Source organism: Choloepus didactylus, chromosome 6 (assembly GCF_015220235.1).
Source record: "Choloepus didactylus isolate mChoDid1 chromosome 6, mChoDid1.pri, whole genome shotgun sequence".
Taxonomy (NCBI): Eukaryota; Metazoa; Chordata; class Mammalia; order Pilosa; family Megalonychidae; genus Choloepus; species Choloepus didactylus.
This window is the reverse complement of record NC_051312.1, coordinates 13,115,174-13,139,828: the sequence shown is the minus strand read 5'-3', so window position 1 is coordinate 13,139,828 and position 24,655 is coordinate 13,115,174. Positions and strand designations below refer to the sequence as shown.

The 24,655-nt window shown below is 38.9% G+C and overlaps 1 pseudogene; it reads right to left on the bottom strand.

Moving 5' to 3' along the window:
• Positions 1–5,269: 5,269 nt before the first annotated feature.
• On the bottom strand, positions 5,270–5,836 carry LOC119536583 (annotated as a pseudogene).
• Positions 5,837–24,655: the final 18,819 nt, after the last annotated feature.

Genomic DNA, 24,655 nt, shown 5'->3' with positions numbered 1-24,655 from the left:
ATCTGTCTGGGAGGTGGGGCAAGATGGTGGCATAGAGGGGTGTGAAATTTAGTTAGTCCTCTAGAGCAACTAGTAAATAACCAGGAACAAGAAGTAAATAATCTGGAATAACTGTGGGGGACATCTGTGACTGGACACACATCATACACCATCCTGGAATAGGTGGAATGGCTAAGATCACAGCACAGAATTGTAAATAAAGCTCCCCAAACTGTGGAGCTAGTTTCCCTTCCACACCAGCATGTGAGGCTGAGCACTTCCCTTTGGAAAAACTGAAACACTTCCCTGTGGAAAAAAAGAATCAGGCTATAGGGAAAGTAATCCAACTGAGCTCCAACTGTGGTTTTAATTAAGAAATTTCAATGACTGACTACAAGTTACAAGCATAGATAATCCCAGATGAAGCAGGAAAGATACCTGAGGTTCCTCCCAGCAGAGAGCAGGCATGGATGATGGAAATAAAATACATACATAAATAAAAACAGAGGCTTTTGGAGATGGCTGAGCTCAGAATACTGGAAAACAGCTGTGTCCCAAGAAAAGGGACACAGAGAACTGGGTACCAACACTGGCTGACCAGCAAAACTGAGGTCTGGGGACTAGTTCTAAAAAGGGGCTTTCTCTCTTTTTCCTTTTTTTTTCCTTCATCCTAAATAGCTCATTAGAGAAAGCTTCAGGCATCTACAGTTGTCATGGCTGACCAAGGCAAGGGTGAAGTTAACCATGTCAGAGAGACAAAGGAGAAATTCAAGTGGAGGAGATAACTCCCTAAAGAGTGTATCTGCCCTAAGGAAAGAGGGGCAGAGCCCAGCTCAAATGGTGGCCTTCCCTCGGAGAATTTAGACCCCAGAACCTGGGGAGGTGTGTGAAAAAAAAAAACACTTGGAAAAAGAAAATCTTGGCTTCTGAAACCCTCGACCTCTGGACGGTACAGGGTCTATGGAGAATTAACGGGACTGTACCTCTTTACACCAGTGGGGAGCTGTGGGCTGACAAATGCCACCTGCTGGGCAGGATAGGACAAGCACAGAGTGGAGAGGCCTAACAGGAAAGTCTGACAATCTGCTGGGTCTCACCCTCAGGGAAACCTGATACTGAATACATCTTCCTCCTGAGACCTGGGGCTGTCTGGTTTGGGGAAATCTGATTGGGGTAATCAAGGAAATCAGATGTCTAGACAACAAAAATTACAAATCATTCTAGGAAAAATGAAGATATGGCCCAGTCAAAGGAACAAACTTACACATCAACTGAGATACAGGAATTGAAACAACCAATTATTAATGAAACAAATCCCCTAAATCAATTCAAAAATCAAATCAATGAGTTGAGGGGAGATATGGCAAACTAGACAAAGGATGTAAGGAAGACATTAGGTGAACATAAGGAAGAACTCAAAAGTTTGAAGAAATAATTGGCAGAACTTATGGGAATGAAAGGCACAACACGAGATACAAAAACACAATGGAGACAGATGTGAAGAGGCAGAAGAAAAGATTCATGAACTGGAGAACAGGACAGCTGAAATCCTTTGCACAAAAGAACAGAGGGGGAAAAGAATGGAAAAATATGAGCAGCATCTCAGGGAACTGAATGACAACATGAAGTGCATGAATGTATGTGTCATAGGTGTCCCAGAAGGAGAAGAGAAGGGGAAAGGGGACATAAAGAATAATGGAGGAAATAATGAAAATTTCCCATCTCTTATGAAAGATCTTATGAAATATTCCCATCTTAGGAAAGATCCAACAAGGGCAGCATACCCCAAACAGAATAGATCCAACTAGACCTATGCCAAGACACTTATAATCAGATTATCAAAAGTCAAAGACAAAGAGAGAATTCTGGGAGCAGCAAGAGAAAAGCAATCCATCACCTACAGGATAATCTCAATAAGATTATGTGTAGATTTCTCAGGAGAAACCATAGAGACAGAAGGAGTGGTGTGATATATTTAAGATACTGAAAGAGAATAACCACCAACCAAGAATTTTTTATTTCACAAAACTGGCCTTCAGAAGATGAGGGAGAGCTTAATATATTCTCTGACAAGCAGACAATGAGGGAGTTTGTGAACAAAATAAGATAACTGCTCTATGGGAAATACTACAGTGAGCACTACAGGCAGATAGGAAAAGACAGGAGAGAGAGTTTGGAGCACAATTTTGGGTCTTGGTAGCACAATAATGTAAGTACACTGACAAAGATTACTGAGTATGGTTGAAAGAGGAAGGTTAGGGGCATGTAGGACACCAGAAGGAAAGAGAAGATAACGACTGGGACTGTAGAACTTAGTGAAACCTAGAGTGGTCAATGATTGTGATAAAATGTAAAACTATGTTTTTACATGAAAGAGACCAAAGGAATGTCAACTTATCAAGGTGTTAAACATGGGGTGATATTGGGGAAAAATGCAATCAATGCAAAGTAGAGTCTATAGTTAATAGTAACATTGTAATATGCTTCCTTTAATGGTAACAAAGGCAATATACCAAAGCTTAATGCCTATAAAGGAGGATACTAGGGAGGGTTATGGGTCCTTGGCATTGGTGTTGTTTGACTTTTTTATTGTATTGTATTTTAATTTTATCTTTTCTTTTGTAGCCTTTTAGTTGACATTTTTTCTTTCTTTTTCTTTTTCTTTTGTCTTTTTACCATTTTTTTTTGCCTCTTCCTCTTTCTTTTTGGAAGAAATGGAAATGTCATTATATAGATAGTGGTGGTGCATGTATAACTACATGATTTTACAGGGAAAATTTGTTTACCTATGGTGGAATTATGGTTCATGAATAAAACTGTCTAAAAAGTAAACAGATGGATAGAAAATGTGGGAAAGGGATGTACCTAACAACCATGGTTAAGGAAGTAGAATGGTACGGACCATCTGGAGGGCAGTGTGATGGTTCCACAGGAAGCTAATCATGGGGTTGCCATACGGTCCTGCAACTCAGTTATTGGATATTTACTTGGAAGAACTGAAAAGAAGGACATGAATGGACATTTTCACAGTGTGGTTGATGGGGTCAGTATACACAATTTGCAGTGGATAGAGATGGCCAAAGGGTACATAGACTGATGAATGGAATAATGAACTGTGGTGTATACACAGAATGGAGTATTGAGCTACTACAAGAAGGAGTGAAGTTGTGAGGTGAATGGATGTTGAGGAGACTATGTTGGGTGAAATAAACCAGAAATGAAAAGAAAAACATTATAATGCCTCAATATTATGGACTAACTGTTATGTGCAAACTCTGAGACCTGAGCCTGAGAGCATAGGTTATCTGGGGAAGACTTATTGTAAAGGTTCCTAGATTGTAAGCTCTTACAGCAGTTACATCTATTCCTGAGTTGTCATGGTTATTTCTAAATTCTGAGATGCTGAGGTCTTTATGTAAAACCTGGTCAGTTCCTGGAACTTTGGGTATCTGTGTGACACCTGAGACTCAGAGCTGAAGTCTGGCAGCTATGAATCTTGGCATTACCCCATACAGCAAATTTTAAGGAGTCTGAAAAAGTAGATCAGACTTCAATGACAGATATAAACAAAATGGACTTGGTTAGGACTAAGGCAAATCAGACTAAAGGGTAATGGATGATATTGGCAGTGTTTTTAAAACTTCAACTTCTGTGTGAGACCAAAGGAAGAGATGTTTATTAAGTGCAAAACCTATATTTTTTGTAACACATTATATAATTTACCTTCTATGGTCAGTTTATTCAAATAATATAATTACATTGAACATTGAGTATTGAAGAGGTACTTAAATCTTGTTCATTAGTACAGGATAGTGTAAAGCCCCAATACATCCCAGAGTAATTTGGGCAGAGAATCAAAATGTATTTGCAAAGCCCCCTTGAGGGACTGGGAGAAAATGTGGAAATATTAAATTTTCCCATCTTGGGAATTGATGATATTCTCACAAGCATTGGGGACTACCAATTGGGAAGGCTAAACACTTGATCTTGGGGCTTGCCCTTGTGAAACTTGTTCCTGAAAAGAAGAGGCTAAGCCTACTTAAAATGGTGCCTAAGTGTCACCCCCAGAGAACCTCTTTTGTTGCTCAGATGTGGCCTCTCTCTCTAAGCCAACTCTGCAGGTAAATTCATTGCCCTCCCCCATACTTTGGACATGACTCCCAGGGGTACAGTTCTCCCTGGCATTGTGGGATTGAGAAAGCCTTCTTGGGCCAAAAGGGGGAAGAGAAACAAAACAAAATAAAGTTTCATTGGCTGAGAGATCTCAAATAGAGTCAAGAGGTCATTCTGGAGGTTATTCTGATGCATTATATAGATATCCATTTTTAGTTTTTAGTGTATTGGAAAAGCTGGGGGGAAATACCTGAAACTGTTGAACTGCAACCCAGTAGTCTTTATTCTTGAAGATGACTGTATAACCATATAGCTTATACTGTATGACTGTGTGATTATGAAAACTTGTTGCTCCCACTCCCTTTATACAGTGTATGGATAGATGAATAGAAAAATGAGGACAAAAAGTAAATACATAATTGGGAGGGAAGGGGATTATGGGATGTTTTGGGTGTTCTTTTTTACTTTAACTTCATTTCTTATTGTTTCTTGTGTGTGGTAATGGAAATGTTCAAAAATTGATTGTGGTGATGAATGTACAACAAATGATGGTACTGTGAATAATAGATTATACACCATGGATGATTGTATGGTGTGTGAATGTATCTCAATGAAATTGAATTTGAAAAAAAAAAAAAAAAAAAAACCTTAATCTTGCTAGGCTCCTAAAAAAGGCAGCTCCAACAATTTGATTACAACTCTCAAAATAACTAATCTCCACTTATATTGCTTTGGAGCACCCAAAACTCTTCAATAACAAAAGACATTAGGATGACATATAAGCAATACTGTTTCTTGAATAATTTTGTGTTCACATACAAAGTACCTGCTTACTTTCAGTATAGAGCTCATAAAGCTTGTAGTTTCCATCTTAGTGACAACTTTGTGCAATTGAAACCAAAAATGTTTCTTTAAGCAGACAATAATTAAACCAAAGAAACAAACACCTTTTTAAGGCTGCTGCTGCAATGAGTGGTTCAATCTAAAGTGCACTGTGATAAATTGGTTGATAGGACAAAGATAAATCTGATGGCATAGAGCAAGTTTTTTAAAAAGTGAGAAGAGGGTTGAAGAGACTGACAGGTACTATCTGTCAGTAGTGAAAGGCTTGAGTCACGTGGATTGTTTTTAACTCCTTATTCTTTCATATCCTTGGTTAATGATAACTTTTTCTTTCTTATTTCTTCACACAGCTTGGCCATGTAAATCCACCACGGAGAGGTGACACAATGATACAGTTGAACACTGAGTCCGTGAGATTTTGTTTTGTCTATCAATATTTCCAATCTTTCTCCCTGTTGAGCTACCAGATCTATGTTTCTGACCATGATTCCTTTCAGTTCATCCACTTGGGCTTGAGTCTCCATCACTTTATCTAGGCCCTAATCTCAGAGTGATGCTTAGGCTGTGCAGTCAAGACACTTGAGAACTCGCTATTCATGGCATATGGAAGTGCTGTCTGTGCTCTGGAAACACATGTAGTCTGGAACCTCTCCTTTATCTCATTCAAAAAACTAAATGCTCGAGAATGTTCAAAATCATCATCAGTGATATGAAGTTATATTATCCTGTCTTGGGATATCCAGTGAAACAAATATTTGCCATGTGAGTATATTGGTTTGTTATTTTCCAAAGGTATCTTAGCCAGAATCTGCTCTGTCACCTCCAGGAAGTTTCCTCCACATCAAGCATGTTCGGTAAGGATAGAGGTTCCCCTGACAATAACAGCAAAAAGAATGGCCATGGCATCAATATGACTGGCACCTTCCACAGGAGCATGGGCTCTGGTCATGGAGCAGCCAACTTTGGCCAGGGAGCCTGCACCTCAATGCCACTGAATTCTGCATGAAGTTCCTGGCCCGTGCATGCAGCCTCCTGGGACTGTCCACATATGTTCTTATAAGAAGAAGGCAGAGGAAGATGTGACACACAGACAGAATAGGAGAAACTGTGGCTACGGAGGCATAGAATAGTGTGATAGGGCCACAAGGCAAAGTATGCCAGCAGCCCCTGAAATGTGGAAGAAGCAATGAATGGATTCTCCCCAGGAGCCTCCAGAGGAAGCACAGACCTGCTGATACCTTGATTTAAAACTTCTGACCCCCAGAGCACTGTGAGAGTTAGTTATTTGAAGCCACCATGTATCCTAATTTGTTACAGCAGCCACTGGAAACTAATACAGGGCCTATGATGTCTCCAAGTTTCTGAGTCAGGTAGTTCCATTAGGCAGGATGGTGGGCTCATGGAAGGGAAACTAGGTTTGGGGGCAGACAATGTGGTCAGGTTTTCCATATTGCTTTCTAATCAATTGTGGGGTGCTTGAATGAGTTTGTTTAGTTGGATACATAGTTCTGCAGCTCTAGGGAGAGGTTGATGGTAGCAGCTTTAGCCTATGGTGTTGAGGAGTGGTGTAGATGTCGATGAGCTCTCTGGGCATATAAAGAAAAAAATTTAGCTGAAGTTTGAACCCTAGAGATGCACTAAAACTTGAGAAGTATATGAGATATATTTTATGCTGGACATGACATATGAGTTAAACTGCAGTGAGGGGCTGAGGGCCGAGGATGTTCGGTTGGGTGGGGACATATTAGTAGTGCTGCTGGTTTTGAATCACATGACTAGCCAACCATTTGGGTGGTGTATATCCTCCAATGTCAGAACTGTTGCAGGAATGTTTTAATTGCTTTTTACCCTTAACCATCATTTTTAATCATGGTTGATGAATAGGAACATCTGTAAAGTAATCAAGGATGATTCCTGACCAATTATTTCCTCTTGCTATCCCTGAACCACTTGCTACCATTGGTGACAGGACATAAGTTCTCTGAAGTTTTCTATTGGCGACACCAAGTGGCCACTTAATGGTTAAAACTATCCCTAAGTCAAGGCCTGAGACTGTTGGATAATAACAAGACAAGTGGAGAAGTGCACTGCCAAGAAATTTATTGAAGCAAGACATTGAGACATCCATGTTTTCTGGTGAAGATCAGGTTATCATTGAAGGACGGAGGTAATTTAGGGTGCAGGTAGCTAAAACCAATCCAACACAATTTTCTTTTTAATTTAATATATTTTATTCTGAAATAAATTCAATCTTACAGGAAGAGTTGCAAAAACAGTACAAACCCCATACATAGAACTCCATCATACCCCAACCCCCCTCCCCCAATACCCTGATCCACCACCTTTAACAACACACCACTCTTTCTTTCTTTCCCTCCCTCTCTCCCTCCCTCCCTCCCTCCCTAACACCCATCATCTATTGCTCTGTCCTCTGAACATATGTGAGCAACCTGCACGTATCTTTGAACAAACAATATAATTCACATATACCTTTCCCATGGACATGAACATTCTTTTATGCAATCTCATTGAGAGCTAAGAAGTTCAAGAAATTCAACATTGATATAAAGCTTACATTCTATATTTCCTTTTTTTTTAATTTTTAAATCTTTTTATTTTGAAATGCTTTCAAACTTACAGAACAGTTACAAAAATAAGACACATACACACGCAAAAATACACACCCCATACACAGAACTGCAATATACCCTTCTCCCCAGGTACCCAGATCCACCAATTTTAACATTTTGCCACATTTGCCATATCATTCCACCTATATATCCATCAACCTATCAGTCCATCTATCTATCCATTTATCTATCAATCCATTTTTTGAACTCTTGGGTATAGGCTGAATACATCATATTCCTTGTACACTTAATACTGCCATGTACATTTCTTAGGAACAAGGACATTCACTTATGTATCATCCACCTTAAATGCAGTTACCAAGTTCAAGAAACTTAATGATATAAAGTTTACAGTCTGTATTCCAATTTTTAATAATGTCCTTTTGGGCCTTTTTCTCCTCCCTTGTTAGATCCTGTCCCACATCACATACTGCATTTAATTGTCATTGTCTCTTTAGTTGAACTTGCCTTTTTTTTTTTTATTGTGAGAACATATATACAACATAAACTTTCCCAACTTAACCACTCCCACACATATGATTCAGTGCGATTATCACATTCACTATGTTGAGGAATCCTCACCACCTTCGACTATTAAAACTTTCTATATTTCCTTTTGTGTGTGTGTGTGTGTGTGTGTGTGTGTGTGTGTCCCATCTGTGTCCCTTTGAGCCTCCTCTCCTCCATCCTCAGATCCCATCCAGGATCATCCTTGGCATTTAATTGTCATCTATTTAGACTTTTTTTTTTTCAATTGTGGAAACATATATATAGCTTAAATCTTCCCATTCCACCCCCTCCCTAGCATTCCATTAAATGGGATTAATCACATTTAGAATGTTGCAATGCAATCACCTTCCCACCATCCATTTCTAGAAGTTTCCCTTCACCCCAAACAGAAACCCTACTCTGATTTCTTAACTCCTCACTGCCCCTTCCCCCACTTCTCAGAACCTCTATTCTACTTTTCATCTATGTGGTCATATTCTCTGATACTTTCTTTCTTTTTACCATCCAACACAATTTTCCCTGAGAGAGAGAAAAAAAAATGAGGTCAGTTGTGCTGCTCCGGGAGATGACTCGTTAGCACAGACTGTCATTTGCAATCAAGAAGTCAATGGAATTTCTGCCAACAAAAGGCTATTTGGAGGGCTCTAGAAAGAAAACCATAGGCAACTAGGGCACAGACATGAGACCATTACAACAAAGAGTGCAGGAAAGGAAAGAACTTCTTCCAAAGTCAGGCCAATAAACCTGGAGTCACCTAATGGGATGGCTTGGGATTCTACTGGAAGAAGGAGGGTGAGGAGGTCGACAGGGAAGCCCAGCAGTTCTTTTCTCTGAGGTCCCAGGTCAGTGGTCTCTACTTTGCCCTCTAATGGAGGGATCCAGTGCTGAGACATCTGGGGTGGGGGAGGGGAATTTGGGAAGTTCTGATTTCAGTAGATCGCCAGGCTTACTGCATGGGATTTCTGCCTCATGGAAGATGTGCTTCTCAGCCCTGAGGATCCAGCTTCTTTGCCATTTGCAGCTGTACCTTTGGCTATGTGGTCCTGTCGAAGCTGGTGAAGAGATTGGCTGCCACTCTTCAGTCCTAACAGAGGCCTGGCTCTAATTCCCTTCCCCCACATCTGTCTTCCCTGTTCCACACACCTAACACTGCCTATGAGAGTCTTACAGTGAATGTGTCCCAACTGGGCAAGTGGAGCTCGCTTTCAGGAATGGCCCCTGACAGGTGGTCAGCCAGGCTCTAGCCTTCAATATCTCTGTGTGAGGCCCTCATTGTTTCCTTTTTGAGGACCCTATGGAGAATGCAGCAGCCAGGGAAGTGACCTGAGAAGGAGAGACATGCCCCTGGATGCCATGACACGTCTCTTGAATTCAGCAGGTGTTCCGGTAGCTTCTACCCTTTGGCTACAGGTCACCTATCAAGATGTGAGCACAAAGGCAGTGCATCTCCACCTGTGCACACCACAGAGCAGCAAGCTGACCTCAATGCTGGCTGTGAAACTGCTCAGAAATGTCTATGTAAAACAAGAGAAGGAAATTACCAGCATATCTGAAAGAAGCAATTTGCTTCCTAAGGAGATCTGATCTACACATTTCTTCACTTCCACCTTGGCCACAACAGCTTCTGGGGGTGCTGTAATATCTTGAAGAATTCATCATTACCAAGTAAGAAGTTTGATAATTCATCAAGAGATAGGCAGACTATTGCATTGGTGGGAAGAGATTAAAAAGAAATACAATTTATGTAAGGAAAGCAATGTTTCTCTAATGAATCCGCAGTAATGTTAGAACTAGACAGCAACCACAGGGTTTTAAGATCCAACCCCATAATTGTGCAGATGACAGTTAAAGACCTTAGAGGTTGTGATTTTCTCAGGATTACTAAGTGGCAGAACTAGGACTGGAAACCCGGTTTGCTGATGCCAAATTCAGTGTTTTTTTTTTTTTTTAAAGCAGTACCTACTGTTTTCCAAGACTTCTCTAGTTTGTTAAAAAGCAATTCACTTGTCTTGGATTTGAATAAAATTAAGCTATGTCTACTACTCAAGTGACACCTTGTGTTTTTTGGATAAGGGGAAAGAGGAGATTCTAAGTAATTAATTTTCAAATGAGTGGTCAAGTCAGAATCTTACCAGAGATTGGAGAAGGAAGAGTAAATCTGGGGAAGAGCAAGTAAAATTATTAAAATGTTGAATAGTGGTATTTTTTTGTTTTTGTAAGGGCATCCTGTCTTCAGCATACCCTCAGATAGTTCAGGGAAAAAAGTGCATGCAGGCACACATGCTTGTCTGTAGGGAGAGAGAAAAATAGAAATATAAAGTAAGTGTGGTAAAATGTTACTAACTGGGGAATCTGGATGAAGAGTACACAGGAGGTCTTTGTAATACTCTTGCCACTTCTCCTTAAGTTTGAAATTATTTCAAAACAAAGTTTAAAAAAATAATAGACTCTAACTGTTTACCACCTTTACCATAGCCTTCTGGTCTAAGTCACAATCATCTTTTGCTTAAATTATTGTTGTAGCCTCCTAATTGGTCTCCCTGCTACTATCTTTGCCTCACTTCTTTTTTTTATTTTTTTAAAAATTCATTTTATTGAGATACATTCAATACCACCCAGTCATACAAAACAAGTTGTACATTCGGTTGTTCACAGTACCATTACATAGCTGTGCATTCATCACCAAAATCAATCCCTGACACCTTCATTACCACACACACAAAAATAACAAGAATAGTAAAGTGAAAAAGAGCAATTAAAGTAAAAAAGAATACTGGATGCCTTTGTTTGTTTGTTTGTTTTTTTCCTTCCCCCATTTTTGTACACATCCATCCATAAACTAGACAAAGGGGATTGTGGTTCATATGGCTTTCCCAATCCCATTGTCACCCCTCATAAGCTACATTTTTATACAATCATCTTCAAGATTCATGGGTTCTGGGTTGTAGTTTGATAACTTCAGGTATCTACCACCAGCTACCCCAATTCATTAGAACCTAAAAAGGGTTGTCGGTATTGTGCATAAAAGTGCCCACCCAAGTGACCTCTTAGCTCCTTTTGGAATCTCTCTGCCACTGAAGCTTATTTCATTTCCTTTCACTTCCCCCTTTTGGTCAAGAAGATGTTCTCCATCCTGTGATGCCAGGTCTAGATTCCTCCCCGGGAGTCATATTCCACATTGCCAGAGAGATTCACTCCCCTGGGGGTCTAAACCCATGTAGTGAGGAGGGCAGTGATTTCACCTGCCAAGTTGGCTTAGCTAGAGAGAGAGGGCCACATCTGAGCAACAAGGAGGCATTTGGGAGGAGGCTCTTAGGCACAACTATAGGGAGGCCTAGCCTCTCCTTTGCAGCAACAGTCTTCCCAATGGCAAGTCCTGTGGTACAGGGCTCAACCCATCAAACCACCAGTCCCCTATGTCTCTGAGCACATTAACAACCATTGAGGTGGGGCAGGCCAATACCCCTGCATTCTCCACCAGCTCAAGGGGGGTCTGCATATTTTTTCCCTTGTTTTTTTTTAATTAACACTTTTTTTAAATCAACTGTATAAAATATAAAAAAAATTTTAAAAACATACAATAAAAGAACATTTCAAACAGAGCATAACAAGGGAGTAAGAAAAAGACAACTAACCTAAGATAACTACTTTACTTCCAACACATTCCTACTGTACCCCAAGAAAGTAACCTAAATATAGCAACATTTCTGTGAACTTGTTCCTACTACACCCATCAGAAATTAACAGACCATAGTCATTCCTGGACATTCCCAGAATGTTAAATTTACCCACAAAAGCTTATCTGTTCTTATTGGATTATCGTTGCCCCTTCCTTAATTGCTTTCTATCACTAGTTCCCCTACATTCTACATTATAAACCATTTGTTTTACATTTTACAATGTTCACATTAGTGGTAGCATTTAATATTTCTCTTTTTGTGACTGGCTTATTTCACTCAGCATTATGTCTTCAAGGTTCACCCACGTTGTAATATGTTTCATGACATTCCTTCTTACTTTCGTGTAGTATTCCATCGTGTGTATATTCACATTTTATTTATCCACTCATCTGTTGAAGGACACTTGGGTTGTTTCCATCTCTTGGCAATTGTGAATAATGCTGCTATGAACATTGGTGTGCAGACATCTGTTCGTGTCACTGCTTTCAGATCTTCCAGGTATATACCGAGAAGTGCAATCACTGGATTGAAGGGAACTCTATATCTAGTTTTCTAAGAAACTGCCAGACTGACTTCCAGAGTGGCTGAACCATTATACAGTCCCACCAGCAATGAATAAGAGTTCCAATTTCTCCATGTCCCCTCCAGCATTTGTAGTTTCCTGTTTGTTTAATGGTAGCCATTCTAATTGGTGTGAGATGGTATCTCATTGTGGTCTTAAATTGCATCTCTCTGATAGCTAGTGAAGCTGAACATTTTTCATGTGTTTCTTGGTGATTTGTATTTCCTCTTCAGAGAACTGTCTTTTCATATCTTTTGCCCATTTTATAATTGGGCTGTCTGTACTGTCATCATTGTGTTGTAGGATTTCTTTATACATGCAAGATATCAGTCTTTTGTCAGATACCTGGTTTCCAAAAATTTTTCCCATTGAGTTGGCTGCCTCTTTACCTTTATGACAAATTCCTTTGAGGTACAGAAACTTCTAAGCTTGAGGAGTTCCCATTTATCTATTTTTCCTTTTGTTGCTTGTGCTTTGGGTTTAAAGTCTAGGAAGTGGCCACCTAACACAAGGTCTTGAAGATGTTTCCCTATGTTATCTTCTAGGAGTTTTATGGTACTGTCTTTTATATTGAGAGCTTTCGTCCATTTTGAGTTAATTTTTGTGTAGGGTGTGAGGTAGGAGTCCTCTTTTATTCTTTTGGAAATGGATATCCAACTCTCCCAGTCCCGTTTGTTGTAAAGACTGTTATGACCCAGTTCAGTGACTTTGGGGGCCTTATCAAATATCAGTCAGCCATAGATCTGGGGGTCTATCTCTGAATTCTCAATTCAATTCCTTTGATCAATATGTCTATGTTTGTGCCAGTACCATGTTGTTTTGACAACTGTGGCTTTACAATAATCTTCAAAGTCAGGGAGCATAAGTCCTCCCACTATGTCTTTCTTTTTTAGAGTGTCTTTAGCAATTTGAGGTATCTTCCCTTTCCAAATAAATGTGATTACTAGCTTTTCCAAGTCTGCAAAGTAGGTTGCTGGAATTTTGATTGGGATTGCATTGAATCTGTAGATGAGTTTGGGTAGAACTGACATCTTAATGACATTTAGCCTTCTAATCCATGAACATGGAATATTTTTCCATCTTTTAAGGTCCCCTTCTATTTCTTTTAGTAGAGTTATGTAGTTTTCTTTGTATAGGTCTTTTACATCTTTGGTTAAGTTTTTTCCTAGGTACTTGATTTTTTTAGTTGCTATTGAAAACGGTATCTTTTTCTTGAGTGTCTCTTCAATTTGTTCATTTCTAGGATATAGAAACATTACTGACTTATGTGCATTAATCTTGTATCCTGCTACTTTACTAAATTTGTTTATTAGCTGTAGTAGCTGTACTGTTGATTTCTCAGGGTTTTCCAGAATAAGATCATATCATCTGCAATGACAGTTTTACTTCTTCCTTTCCAATTTAGATGCCTTTTATTTCTTTGTCTTGCTGGATTGCCCTGGCTAGCACTTCCAGCACAATGTTGAATAACAGTGGTGACAGCGGGCATCCTTGTCTTGTTCCTGATCTTAGAGGGAAGGCTTTCAGTCTCTCACCATTGAGTACTATGCTGGCTGTGGGTTTTTCATATATGCTCTTTATCATATTGAGGAAGTTTCCTTCAATTCCTACCTTTTGAAATGTTTTTATCAAAAAGGGATGTTGGATTTTGTTGAATGCTTTTTCAGCATCTGTTAAGATGATCATTTGATTTTTCTCTTTTGATTTGTTAATGTGTTGTAATACATTGATTGATTTTCTTATGTTGAACCATCCTTGCATGCCTGGAATGAACCCCACTTGGTCATGGTGTATGAGTTTTTGATTGTGTCTTTGGATTCAATTTTCAAGTATTTTGTTGAGAATTTTTGCATCTATATTCATTAGGGAGACTGGCTGGTAGTTTTCCTTTTTTGTAGCATCTTTGCCTGGTTTTGGTATTAGATTGATGTTAGCTTCATAAAATGAGTTAAGTAGTGTTCCATTTTCTTTGATGTTTTCAAAGAGTTTAAGTAAGATTGGTGTCAGTTCTTTTTGGAAAGTTTGGTAGAATTCCCCTGTGAAGCCATCTGGCTCTGGGCATTTGTTTGTGGGAAGCTTTTCGATGACTGTTTGGATCTCTTTGCTTGTGGTTGGTTGGTTTAGGTCTTCTGTTTCTTCTCTGGTCAGTCTAGGTTGTTCATATGTTTCCATGAAGTTGTCCATTTCCTCTACATTATCCAGTTCGTTGGCATGCAGTTCATAGTATCCTCTTTTATTTTTTTTTAATTTCTTTGGTATCTGCAGCAATGTCACCTTTCTCATTCATTATTTTGTTTATATGGGTCTTCTCTCTCTTTGACTTTGTCAGTCTAGCTAGGGGCTTGTCAGTCTTGTTAATCTTCTCAAAGAAACAACTTTTGGTGTTATTTATCCTCTCTATTGTTTTTTTGTTCTCTATGTCATTTATTTCTGCTTTAATTTTTGTTATTTCTTTTCTTTTATTTGGTTTAGGATTGGTTTGCTGTTCATTTTCTAGCTTCTCCAATTGATCCATTAGTTCTTTGATTTTGGCTCTTTCTTCCTTTTTAATATATGTGTTTTAGTGCTATAAATTACCCCCTCAGTACCACTTTTGCTGCATTTCATAGGTTTTAGTATGTTGTGTTCTCATTTTCATTCATCTCTATATATTTGGCAATTTTTCTTGCTATTTCTTCTTTAACCCACTGATTGTTTAGGAGTGTGTTGTTTTACCTCCAGGTATTTGTGAATTTTCTAAACCTCTGATGGTTATTGACTTCTAGTTGTATTCCATTGTTGTCAGAGAATGTTCTTTGAGTAATTTCATTTTTTTTTAAAAATTTATTGAGGCTTGTTTTATGTCCCAGCATATGATCTATTCTGGAGAAAGTTCCATGATCACTAGAGAAAAATGTGTATCCTGATGATTTGGGATGTAATGTTCTATATATGTCTGTTAAATCTAATTCATTTATCAGATTGTTTAGGTTTTCAAATTCCTTATTGGTCTTCTGTCTGGTTAATCCATCTATAGGAGAGAGTGATGTGTTGAAGTCTCCCGTAATTATTGTGGAAACATCAATTGCTTCCTTTAGTTTTGCCAGTGTTTCTCTAATGTATTTTGTGGCACCTTGATTGGGTGCATAAACATTTCTGATTGTTATTTCTTCTTGTTGAATTGTCCCTTTTATTAGTATGTAGTGGCCTTCTTTGTATCTCATAACATCCTTGCATTTAAAGTCTATTTTACCTGAGATTAATATAGTGACTCCTGCTTTCTTTTGGCTGTAGCTTGCATGAAATATTTTTTCCATCTTTCACTTTCAATTTCTTTGTGTCCCTGTATCTAAGATGAGTCTCTTGTATGCAACATATTGGAGGTTCATTTTTTTCACCCATTCTGTGAATCTATGTCTTTCAATTGGGGATTTTAATCTATTTACATTCAATGTTATAACCGTGAAGGCATTTCTTGAATCAGCCATCTTATCCTTTCGTTTATGTTTGTCATATATATCTTTTTCCACTCTCTATTAATATCCTTTAATGTACCCATGCTGAATCTCTTTAGTACTGAAAATTCCTACATGTCTCTCTCTCCTTTCTTTGTTTCCCTGTCAGTAGGGCTCCCTTTAGAATCTCCAGTAGGGCAGGTCTCTTGTTAGAAAATTCTCTAAGCATTTCTTTGTCTGTGAAAAATTTACACTCACCCTCAAATTTGAAGGAGAGTTCTGCTGGATAAAGAATTCTTGGTTGGCAATTTTTCATACTCAGAATTTTAAATATGTCATGCCACTGCCTTCTCACCTTCATGGTGGCTGCTGAGTAGTCACTACTTAGTCCTATGCTGTGTCCTTTGTATGTGGTTAATTGCTTTTCTCTTGCTGCTTTCAGAACTTGCTCCTTCTCTTCCATATTTAACAGTGTGATCAGAGTATGTCTCAGAGTGGGTTTATTTGGATTTATTCTATTTGGAGTTCACTGGGCATTTATGATTTGTGCATCTATGGTGTTTAGAAGATTTGGGGTGTTTTCCCCAACAATTTCTTTGAATACTCTTCCTAGACCTTTACCTTTCTCTTCCCCTTCTGGAACACCAATGAGTCTTATATTTGGATGTTTTATATTATCTGTCATATCCCTGAGGTCCATATTGATTTTTTCAAAATTTTTCCCCATTCTTTCTTTTGTTCTTTCATTTTCCATTCTGTCGTCTTCCAGGTCACTGATTTGTTGTTCAACTTCCTCTAGTCTTGTACTATGAGTATCCAGAATCTTTTTAATTTAGTCAACAGTTTCTTTAATTTCCTTAATATCATCTATTTTTTTTATTTACTCTTGCAATTTCTTCTTTATGCTCTTCTAGGGTCTTCTTGATGTCCTTTATATCCTGTGTCATGCTCTTCTTCATGTCCTTTATATCCTGTGCCATGGTCTCATTGTTCAACGTTAGTTCTTTGATTAATTGCTCTAGGTACCGTGTCTCCTCTGATCTTTTAATTTGGCTGCTTGGGCTTGGGTTATCCATATCATCTGGTTTTCTCATATGCTTTAAAATTTTCTGTTGTTTTTGGCTTCTTGGCATTTGCTTAACTTGATAGAGTTCTTTTAGGATTTGTAGACCAATTGAAATCCTTATCTCTGATTTTTCAGAGCTACAGCTTCCTGGAGTACACTTTAACCATCAGGTGGTATCCACAAGCCACCTATTCTCCTCAAGCCAGTTCTCCCCTGCTTTACCTTTGTAGTGAGTGGGGGAGTGAGTCTTGTGGAGTCCAATTGGTGTACCAAGCTTGCATATGTAGCTGGTGTTGCCTGCCCTATATATGGGGCATGTGTCTGAGCGGTCAGGGAGGGGTTGGCTCTAACAGTCAAATCTCCCCGGTGTTCCTGGAGATTTAAAGCTGCTGTAATAGTCTAATCCTTCAGTTCAGTCCTGCAAAAATTTGTCTCTGCCACTGACCCACAAGTCCATGGTATTGGCATATGGCCTGAATGGTAGTATTTTGAGACTAAATTGTAGGAATTAGGATTACATCATTGCATAAATACAGAGTTTTGAAAAATACTAGTCATTTTTAATGCAGTTGAATCTTGTGCACAAAATTGAAATTGACTCTTTCGTTCTTCAGTGACTGTACAGAAGGTGATTAAGGAGGTGGAAACTGGGAGCTCATTCTTGACTCCACTGAGAAATGTGGTGGGCACTGGGGCAACCTCTTTCCCATGTTGGAGTCCTCATTCCTCTGAGTATGCGACAATGACCTTGCCACCCTGGAAGTGCTCTCCCAGGCTCTGTTATGACCTGATCAGACTACAACAAATTGTGTGAAGAATTTGAAGAGAGTAAGATTAGAGCGACATAGAGAAAGAGGAAGAATTTCAGAAAGCAAGGTTTAAAGAGAAAGACTCAAAGGAATTTGCATCAATACTGAAGGCATGGTATACATGCATTCATAATTGTTGAAACAATGGCTAGGACAAATTCTAGAAAAATAGAAACCTTAGTGGCAAGGGTTGGTCCAATGATTATTACTCTTAGCACTCCTAGTATACCAGTAGTACTTGTAGATTTGAGTGCTGTTTATTCACAGAATCCATTTGAAAATTTTTTATTCATAGGACATATTCATATTCATAGCCTGGGGGTTGGAGTGGGGGAGCAAGCACCTAAGGGGACCCCACTTTGACCACCCCCTCTGCATCTGACAGGACAACTGGGTGTATTTGCAATGCATCTGAATGAATCAACTTCCCTGATAACACAGCCACCTTCACAACATAGATGACCTAAAACATTGTTGAAAAGATCCTACTAGGAGAAAATTTACTGGGAAAAGCCACTGCTCTACCTGTTCTCCAACTGGCCCTATGATTCTGCCAGTTTTTCTTTAGGAGCTGGAGTTGACAACATTGCAGAGGCTCAAATTGTCAGTCCACAAAGGCTAGTGCAACAAGGGGTCACATCACTTCCTAGGGCTGATGTCACAATTCAATAAACCCACTCACTCCCTATTCCCAAGAAGCCTCAGGGGTGTGAGGTGTCCAGGCAGACTCAGAGGTGTGGAGGGTCCCTCTGTCTCTTGGGCTCCAGACAGAGAAGATGATGAAAACAAAGAGACAGATGAATGGCTGAGTGCTTGCTTCCTTACTCTTCTTGAGCTCAAGTATTTCACTTCAACCCTAATTAACTCTGCTGCCTGAGGCACATCTCCTGTTTCAGAAAGTTTTAATATTTTTATTAGAGCAGTTGTAGATTTATAGAAAATTGTGCTGGAAGTACAGAGCTCCCAAATACCTCTTCACCAGACACACAGTTTTCCATGTTACTAGCATTTGGCATTAGTGTGGTACCTTTGTTGCCATTGATGCAACATATAATTATGGTTCTATTATCAAATATAATCCATAGTTTACATTATGGTTCACTCTTTGTGTTGTACAATTCTATGGGGTTTTAAAATTTTTATTCTGGAAACACATAAAACCTAAAATTTCCCATTTTAACCCCTTTTAACTGAATTGTAGAGTATACAATACAGTAGCATTAATTCATTCCCAATGTTTTGCTACCATCACCACCATCCACTACCAAAACTTTTCCACCACATCACATAGAAGCTATGTACAAATTAAGCATTAAGCCTTCTTCTGATCCCACATCTCCCTGCCCTGTAACCTGTATTCTGATTTGACTCTACAAATGTGCCTGTTCTAGTTACTTCATATAAGTGAGATCATATAACACATGCTACAACATGGGTAAACATTGAAGACATAATGCTGAGTGGAATAAGCAAATTTCATTTTAGAGGGAGGTGAGTCAGCCCCCAGCCAAAACCATGCACTCCCCACCTGCCATTCCATGATTGTGCCCTCATTCTCTGAGTCAAGAATTTTCTATCTTCACACATTACCCTTTACAATGAAATTTTATTTGAGTGTAGTCCCAGCCCAGGCCAGAGGTTCCCATTCATGACTGCAAAACAAATCACTTGGGGAGCATTAGAAAACCTTTCCAGGTACTTCTGGAAAATCCCTGGGAATTTTGCTTCAGCGGATCTGGGGCTGGGTCCAGACACCTGGAGTATTTAAAACTCCACCTGTGCTCCTGAGGGGCAGCGAGGGCTGAGGGCCACTGAGAAAGACCTGTAGCAACTGAGAGAACTTGCAGTTACTGTGGTGTTGGTGTACCTATTGGCAGGGTTTGGTTGAGTTCCCATGGAGGGCAAGACCTGTGCTGAACTAAATACCACGGGAAAGTACTGTGTAAAGATGACTTTACTAACTAACGTCATTACACATGCAATCCTTTTGCCTTTTATGAAAATTTCCAAATTGAAGATAGTTGTTTAAGCTCAGTTACTTTTGAAATACACAAACTTTGAAAAGGTCTATGAGATAAGTCATGAATCAGAGGAACTTTCAGACCTTTATTGTTTAAAAGCAAGAAAAAATACAAGTGGACCATCCACTGGTATCTGAAAATTCAATTAGAAAGAAACTTTATTGTAGTATCTGTTGCAGAGGGATTATAAATGTCAAATATAATTGATAAGAAGGTTTCTGTGTTTTCATAAACCAGTAGGTAGCTTTAAACAGGAGGGAGGATCATCCTTCTTTTTTAAAAATTGAGATATGATTCACATGCCATTTAATTCACCCTTTTAAAGTATACAATTCAGTGGTTTTTAGTATATTTATAGAGTTGTGCAGCCATCACCACTCTAATTTCAGAACATTTTTCACACACCTAAAAAAGAAACCCCATATCCATTAGCAATCACTCCCCATTCCTCTCCTCCTCTAAGGCCTGGCAACCACAAATCTTTTGTTCTAGCTCTATGGATTTGCTCATTCTGGACTTCTGTGTCTGATTTCTTTCACTTACCATGATGTTTCCAGGGGTCATCCATGTTATGGCATGTATCAGTACTTCATTCCTTTTATGGCTGAAAATATTCCATTGTATGGATATACCACATTTTGTTTATCCATTTGTTAGTTGATGGGCATTTGAGTTGTTTCCACTGTTTGGATATTATGAATATTCCTGCTATGAAAAGTTTGCTCAACTTTTTGTGTGGATATATGCTTTCATATGCTGGTACATATGATAACTCTGTGCTTAATCTTTTGTAACATTTTACATTCCCACCAATAATGTATGAGAATTTCAATTTTTCCACATTCATCCAATATTTATTATTCTCCTTCATTTTATTTTAGCCATCCTAGTGGATGTAAAGTGGTATCTCAGTGTGGTTTTGATTTGCATTTCCATAATGACTAATGATGTTAAGCATCTTTTCATGTACTTGTTGGCCATTTGTGTATTTCTTTAGAGAAATGTGTGTTCAAGTCCTTTGTCCATCTTTTAATTTGGTACTTTGTCTTTATTGTTGAGTTGTAAGAGTTCTTTACATATTCTGGATATTAAACCCTTATCAGTTATGTAATTTGCAAATATTTTCTCCCATTCTGTGGGTTGTCTTCACCTTATTGATAGAGTGCTTTGAGACACAAATGTTTTAAATTTTGTTGAAGTCTTAATTTATTTTTTTCTTTGGTTGCTTTCTCTATTGGCATAATATCTAAGAAACCATTGCCTAATCCAAACTCATGAAGATTTACACCTGTGTTTTCTTCCTAACAGTTTTATAGTTCTAGCTTTTCTAATTAGGTCTTTGATCCCCTTTGAGTTAATTTTTGTATATGGTGTGAGGTAGGGGGTCCAACTTCATTCTTTTACATGTGACTATCTAATTGTCCCAGCACTGCTTATTGAAAACATTATTCTATGCCTAGTGAATTGTCTTGGAAGCCTTGTTAAAAATCAATGGGAGGCAGGGCAAGATGGCAGACTGGTGAGCTGCATGTTTTAGTCACTCCTCCAGGAAAGTAGGTAGAAAGCCAGGAACTGCGTGGACTGGACACCACAGAGCAATCTGACTTTGGGCATACTTCATACAACACTCATGAAAATGTGGAACTTCTGAGATCAGTGAAATCTAAGCCCATTACAGAAAGCTTCAAAGACTTGTAATTTGGGCAGGTCAAGACAAGAGCAGAACTAAGAGAGCTCTGAGACAAAAGGCAATAATCCAGTGGCTGAGAACATTCACTAAACACCACAACTTCCCAAGAAAAGGGGGGTGTCCACTCACAGCCATCATCTTGGTGGACAGGAAACACTCCTGCCCATCGCCTTCCCCATAGCCCAGAGCTGCCCCAGACAACCCAGTGTGACAGAAGTGCTGCAAATAACAGGCACACACCACAAAACTGGGTGTGGACATTGCCCTTCCCTGCAACCTCAGCTGATTGTCCCAGAGTTGGGAAGGTGGAGCAGTGTGAATTAACAAAGCCCCATTCAGCCATCATTTCAGCAGACTGGGAGCCTTCCTACACAGCCCAGCAGCCCAGAACTGCCCTGGGGGGACGGCACTCACCTGTGACATAGCACAGTCATCCCTCAACAGAGGACCAGGGGATACACGGCCTGGAAGAGGGACCCACTTGCAAGTCTCAGGAGCCATACACCAATAGCAAGGACTTGTGGGTCAGTGGCAGAGACAAACTGTGTCAGGACTGAACTGAATGATTAGACTATTGCAGCAGCTTTAAAACTCCAGGATCACCAGGGAGATATGATTGTTAGAGCCACACCCCTCCCTGACTGCCCAGAAACACGCCCCATATACAGGGCGGGCAACACCAACTACACACACAAGCTTGGTACACCAGTTGGACCCCACAAGACTCACTCCCCCACTCATCACAAAGGCAAAGCAGGGGAGAACTGGCTTGTGGAGAACAGGTGGCTCATGGACGCAACCTGCTGGTTAGTTAGAGAAAGTGTACTCCACGAAGCTGTAGATTAGATAAATTAGAAATAAGGACTTCAATTGGTCTACAAATCCTAAAAGAACACTATCACGTTAAGAAATGCCAAGAGGCCAAAAACAACAGAAAATTATAAAGCATATGAAAAAACCAGATGATCTGGATAACCCAAGCCCAAGCACCCAAATCAAAAGACCAGAAGAGACACAGCACCTAGAGCAGCTACTCAAAGAACTAAAGATGAACAATGAGACCATAGTACAGGATACAAAGGATATCAAGTAGACCCTAGAAGAGCATAAAGAAGACATTGCAAGACTAAATAAAAAAATAGAAGATCTTATGGAAATTAAAGAAACTGTTGACCAAATTAAAAAGATTCTAGACACTCATAGTACAAGACTAGAGGAAGTTGAACAACGAATCAGTGACCTGGAAGATGACAGAATGGAAAATGAAAGCATAAAAGAAAGAAAGGGGAAAAAATTGAAAAAATTGAAACAGACCTCAGGGATATGATAGATAATATAAAACGTCCAAACATAAGACTCATTGGTGTTCCAGAAGGGGAAGAAAAGGGTAAAGGTCTAGGAAGAGTATTCAAAGAAATTGTTGGGAAAAACTTCCCAAATCTTCTAAACAACATAAATACACAAACCATAAATGTTCAGCGAACTCCAAAAAGAATAAATCCAAATAAACCCACTCTGAGACATATTCTGATCACATGTCAAACACGGAAGAGAAGGAGCAAGTTCTGAAAGCAGCAAGAGAAAAGCAATTCACCACATACAAAGGAAACAGCATAAGACTAAGTAGTGACTACTCAGCAGCCACCATGGAGGTGAGAAGGCAGTGGCACGATATATTTAAAATTCTGAGTGAGAAAAATTTCCAACCAAGAATACTTTATCCAGCAAAGCTCTCCTTCAAATTTGAGGGAGAGCTTAAATTTTTCACAGGCAAACAAATGCTGAGAGAATTTGCTAACAAGCGACCTGCCCTACTGGAGATACTAAAGGGAGCCCTACAGACAGAGAAACAAAGAAAGGACAGAGAGACTTGGAGAAAGGTTCAGTACTAAAGAGATTCGGTATGGGTACAATAAAGGATATTAATAGAGAGAGGGGAAAAATATATATGACAAACATAAACCAAAGGATAAGATGGCTGATTCAAAAAATGCCTTCATGGTTATAACATTGAATGTAAATGGATTAAACTCCCCAATTAAAAGATACAGATTCACAGAATGGATCAAAAAAAATGAACCATCAATATGTTGCATACAAGAGACTCATCTTAGACACAGGGACAGAAAGAAATTGAAAGTGAAAGGATGGAAAAAAATATTTCATGACATCTACAGCCAAAAGAAAGCAGGTGTAGCAATATTAATCTCAGATGAAATAGACTTTAAATGCAGGGATGTTTTGAGAGACAAAGAAGGCCACTACATACTAATAAAAGGGGCAATTCAACAAGAAGAAATAACAATCATAAATGTCTATGCACCCAATCAAGGTGCCACAAAATACATGAGAGAAACACTGGCAAAACTAAAGGAAGCAATTGGTGTTTCCACAATCATTGTGGGAGACTTCAACACATCACTCTCTCCTATAGATAGATCAACCAGACAGAAGACCAATAAGGAAATTGAAAACCTAAACAATCTGATAAATGAATTAGATTTAACAGACATATACAGAACATTACATCCCAAATCACCAGGATACACATACTTTTCTAGTACTCACGGATCTTTCTCCAGAATACATCATATGCTGGGACATAAAACAAGGCTCAATAAATTTAAAAAGATTGAAATTATTCAAAGCACATTCTCTGACCACAATGGAATACAATTAGAAGTCAATAACCATCAGAGACTTAGAAAATTCACAAATACCTGCCTGGTGGTTAAACAACACACTCCTAAACAATCAGTGGGTTAAAGAAGAAATAGCAAGAGAAATTGCTAAATATATAGAGACGACTGAAAATGAGAACACAACATACCAAAACCTATGGGATGCAGCAAAAGCAGTACTGAGGGGGAAATTTATAGCACTAAACGCATATATTAAAAAGGAAGAAAGAGCCAAAATCAAAGAACTAATGGATCAACTGAAGAAGCTAGGAAATGAACAGCAAACGAATCCTAAACCAAGTAGAAGAAAAGAAATAACAAGGATTAAAGCAGAAATAAATGACATAGAGAACAAAAAAACAATAGAGAGGATAAATATCACCAAAAGTTGGTTCTTTGAGAAGATCAACAAGATTGACAAGCCCCTAGCTAGACTGACAAAATCAAAACGAGAGAAGACCCATATAAACAAAATAATGAATGAAAAAGGTGCCATAACTGCAGATCCTGAAGAAATTAAAAAAATTATAAGACGATACTATGAACAACTGTATGGCAACAAACTGGATAATGTAGAGGAAATGGACAATTTCCTGGAAACATATGAACAACCTAGACTGACCAGAGAAGAAATAGA